We start from the raw sequence: 4,900 nt of genomic DNA, 5'->3' as shown, positions 1-4,900 counted from the left end.
TTATCTTTGACATCGAAGGGTAACCTACATAAAGTTCATCAAAAATTTTAAAATTTTAAAACATTTACATGTTTTTACCCACGAAAATTTGAGAAATACCATGTATTGTAGCAACTAGAGCGCCCCCCGCCCTTCCTCCCCGAGACGCCCGCCCGCTGCCTCCGCCGCCGCCTCCGCCTCCGCCGCGGTCGTCGCATGCGTCTTTACTTTCCGCAGTCGCCGCCGCCGCCGCCGCCGCAGCCGCCGCAGCCGCCGCAGCCGCCGCGAGCCGTCGGTGTCGCGGGCGTTTGTACTTCTCGCGCGCAGCAACGCCGGCGCTGAGTGCGACGCGTGCGGAAATAAACGTATAGTAATATGCCTTGTTTAAGCCGCAGCTAGTATTACAGGGAGAAATATACTCTGAACAAACAAGTCGAAGGTGGGTGATAACAAACATTTTTATCTGCTGAATGAAAATTCTTTTTCTCAGGCACCCTTATTTGTTATAAATAATTCGCACTATTACCCACCTCTTTCGCAGAGGTGAGTGATAACAAACCGTTTATCTGCTGAATGAAAATCCTTTCTGAGGCAAAATACGTTAAAACTTTTTTTTTTTTTTTAGTAATGTTGTTAATTTCTTCGTTATACAACAAGGTTTTATGAAACTATTGACGTTATAGGTAAGCAAGGTTTGTCATACAGGAATGATGACATATTTTTACGTAATAAATTTTGAGAAACTATGATTACGGAATGACTCGGATGAGGTTAATATCCATAAACCTCTATGTAAATGCTCTTTTCAACAAAGGACACTTCCGTAACCGATGTCGGAGGTGCCATCTCAGAAAAAACTGCAAGTCATCTCCTATCATCGTGTATCTGTGTGCGGAAAGGAAGATGAATTGCGAGGAAAGAGAAGTAAAACGATGGAATTAGTTGGCAACTAATTCGTTTCTGAGATATGGTTTTGACAATTTGTTGCCCTTCTTTCCAACCAACCATATGGGTTATTAGTATTTTTAAATACTTATCAAGAAATATTACTGCCTTATGGTTTTATAAAATCGTTGCGTTTTATTCACAAGGGACCTCCAAGCTCGATACTCGTATGATTACACGCATCGCCAAATACATATCAAGTCTTGGAGATACATATTCAGTGCCGTGTGAAGTCATGTTATACCTACATTTATGATCAAAATCACTACTTTTTTCTTGACCATCTCGTATAGTCGAGGGGGTGGGGCCAGGATAGGATCCACCAACAAGGTATGGCATGTTTGATAGGGGAAACAGACTGCGTGAACTAGCGGAACGAACAGGTGTGTAGAAGGATGTGCTACGAGGACCAGCAAAGAGGTGTGTCATTCTGCCTATCTAGAACATGGGGCTTTACCTTGCTCAAATGACTGAAAAGGGTGCAATTTAAAGGCGAAATATTCATTAACCAAGCAATTCTTCACGAATGGAGTCGAGACGAGTACTTCTGTTTGTTTTTTTTTCGCCTAGTATGCTGGTGAGACCAATAGCTCGTGACGAGTCGCGGTATTCTCCGCCGTCTGTGTAAGGTCTTCCATCATCTGTATATTGGACAAAGCATCATCACTGTTTAGGAGGACATCTTTAAAGGAATAAGACATTAGTAGTATTAATGAGCAAATTGACTTTTTGTATTATTATTACAGAAAAGACAAATGTATTCAATTGCACAAAACTTATTTTACTGATAATATACATGTCTTCTGTTAAAGACGACAGCAATGCGAGAACGTTTTAATGGTTTTGCCCTGTATTTTCATGACCTGCAAAAAATATGCTCCACCCATATGTATATATATATATTTCAGTCGTTCTTGGATTTGAGTAAAGTCTTTTTTTTTTCTTCCTCTGAGTTATGTAAAAGGACGTTTTTCTCTTCCTTATTATGACATTAAGCGTTTTTTTTTTTTCCCCAAACGAATGTTTTCTACTTGCCATTAATGGAAAAAGTAATGAAGATATTGCTTCGGTTGCCACTTTTTCTTTTTAGGTGTGTAATTTTAACCTTTCCTCTATAATTTACCTCCCTGTCTCTATGTTGCTCGCCGCATACCCCTTTACTGCCATGTAAAAATCAGGAATGTCTAATGCAGACGCATAGAAAGAAAAAGTAAGTGCCTTTGTTTGCAAGTAATATGCTGATTATGGAAAATATATAGTTGCTGATGACTTGGTTTAAGAAAAGAAATGGAAATTCGCATGCCAGCTGCTAAGACCTATTGTATTGAGGCTGTCATGTACACTTTCTACTCCTTTGGAGTAAATTTATCCTTGGTTGATAATCCCGGTTTTAGGCGAATTTATCTATGTTCAATAGACGTAAAATTATAAAAGCTCTATGACAAAAGAGTTATTTTATCCTTAAACTGTTTCATATCATATAAAAGTCCTTTGCTTTGATAAAGAACCTGATGCTAAAACGGCAAATAGTATTTGAACGATTACTTGACCTTCTTCTTTTATACATTTTTTCTCTCTTTTATTTTGATGGTGAAAACGGTTTATAGGGGCCTTTAACGGTTTCGTCGCTACGACAATTAGCGAGTAACTTGATGAAAATGTATGCATTACTTAAAATATGGTGCATAAATGTGCGTAATACATGTAAAATGATAAAAACTATGACAGGAAGGGCAAACGTGTTTTATCATTTTATCCTAAAACGTCTTCATTTAGATACAGAGCCTATGGCTAAAACGTAAAAAAATGTATTACAATTGCTTAAAACCTCTTTTATACATTTTTCTAAAAGATAAATTGTTCTAAGGAACCTTTCAACAGTTTTCATTGTTATGGCAATTAGTGAATTAATTAGTGAACCATTATATCTTAGCCGAGGATGTTTAGACATATCAGTGTTTCGTAATGTGACATGTATGAATATTAAGTTTATCAGAGAATATTGAAGAGGTCGAGCAGTAAGTTTTATTCAATGTCGGTGTAAAAATAGTTGTTTCTCTTTGTACAGGGATTTTTTTTGATCAAAGGTAATTATGCATTACTTTTTAAAAATGGTGTCTAGATGAGCGTTTCCCGATAAAGTTAATTACAGTAGGCCGACGGAGAGGTTACTTAGTTCGATCTTTAACCGCATATTTGTGGGCAGGTGAGAAAGACGATTGCGGGAGATCGAGAAGTAAAGTTTGGTTGAATTTATGCCCTCAAGCAAGTTTATGAAATAATTCGCACTTTTACAAATTTTCGCAAGCTTGCTTGTATATATAGGAGAACGGGCAGGTTTTGAAATGTCGTATCGGTTGTGTGGCGGGATAATTATCTCGCAAATGTGACACATCGACATGTACAAATATGCGAGAAGGTGGTTGCCACATTTATATTTGCGGATTAAATTCAAGTCGATTAAAACTCGATTCAAATTTTCTTATATTGCATTGTCGCCTGTTAAGATGTGCGTTTGTGGAAGGCTGAAAGCCATTATAAAGACATTGCCTGCAACAAGAGTTTTATGATCCTTTTCGCTGAATTGTATAGTTATTGTGAAGAATCATTGGCAATATAAGAACGACTGCTATAACTTGTTAAAAGATGAGTGGAGGTCTCAAAGGTAGTAATCGCCCACGAAGATAAGTCATTTCTGTTATTCTTGTGAGGACTTCCCTTGTTATATTGCGCATTTGTGATAAAAGTTATCATGTATGTTTTTTTGCGAGTGAATTTTTTGCATGCATAAATGGAGTGAGAATTGGATTTTGCCAAATGCCTTATATTTGTATAATATCAACATCTTAAAAACTCAGTGTTGGTTAATATAGCATTCTTTTTCTTGTTTGGTTACACCTCGGGACGAGATAGCAGCGCCGTCGCCATGGGAAGTGGTTGCACTTTCATACTCGTTACCGGAATACACCCTCTCGCACTCATCGATGTCGCCCGACCCCACCCGGGAGAGGCGACGTTCGTGGCAACTCGGTAATCATCGTCATGAGCGATGAGGAAGATGTTAATTTTTAGTTGACGCGGGGGATGGACATATGGCCCAAGTATGATTTAAGCATGTCTAGTTGTTTGTGCTAGTGTATATTTGAAGATGATAATAAAGGTATATTGAGTACATGGCGATTTTTGTCATCCTTTTCATCGCATTGTATTATTATTATTGGGGTGCATTAGCAATTAAAGCTAAATTTACGTGTTTCAGACACGATGGAAAGCTAAATATAATTATCAGATCAATACCCATGATCATTTACCTCGCACAACCCCTCCCCCTCAAGATCAATATTCTTAACCCTTATCGCATCCGGAGAGCAGCTAAGAGTATTTCTTTGCCCTCTTTTGATGACCTGTGGCCACGCAGTGTTTGGGCGAGGAACAGGGTGAGGTATGGTTATTGATTATTTCACGCTCATTAGCCATGTCTTTGATCACACATCTATGGCAACCCAATGCTGGTGGGTGCATTAGCTCTTTAGTTAGTACTTGCGGAGGGTGGCGAGGGGAGCTAATTTGTCCATCGGTCTATTGTGCAGTTTGTTTTGCTACAAGCTTAAACACGATGAATAGCTATGTGACCTAACTCACGCCGGAAATGACCCTCTTTCGACCTGAGAAGGAGGGGGGGTAGGAGGTAACACCTATTATTGGATCAATACCTTAACCTCTGTCAGCAGCTGTGTACATGTTTGTTTGTTTGTCTATTCATCTTCTTCCTCTTACATGTTGAGACATGAGGTATAGCCATTATCATTGCTTTTGGTGAGGGGGTATGTGGGGAAGCTGGAAGGGGTGAATCACCTGTAACACCTGCAGATTGGTGCTTGTTTGTTTGTTTGTCTGCTTCTTCTCTTCTTCCTACAGGAAAGGGGGAGGGTGTGGAACCTGTGGCACCTGCTCTCAGGTTGATAGTTTGGCCCAT

The sequence above is a fragment of the Penaeus vannamei genome, chromosome 27 (assembly GCF_042767895.1).
Source record: "Penaeus vannamei isolate JL-2024 chromosome 27, ASM4276789v1, whole genome shotgun sequence".
NCBI classification, from domain to species: domain Eukaryota; kingdom Metazoa; phylum Arthropoda; class Malacostraca; order Decapoda; family Penaeidae; genus Penaeus; species Penaeus vannamei.
This window is presented reverse-complemented; position numbering follows the sequence as displayed.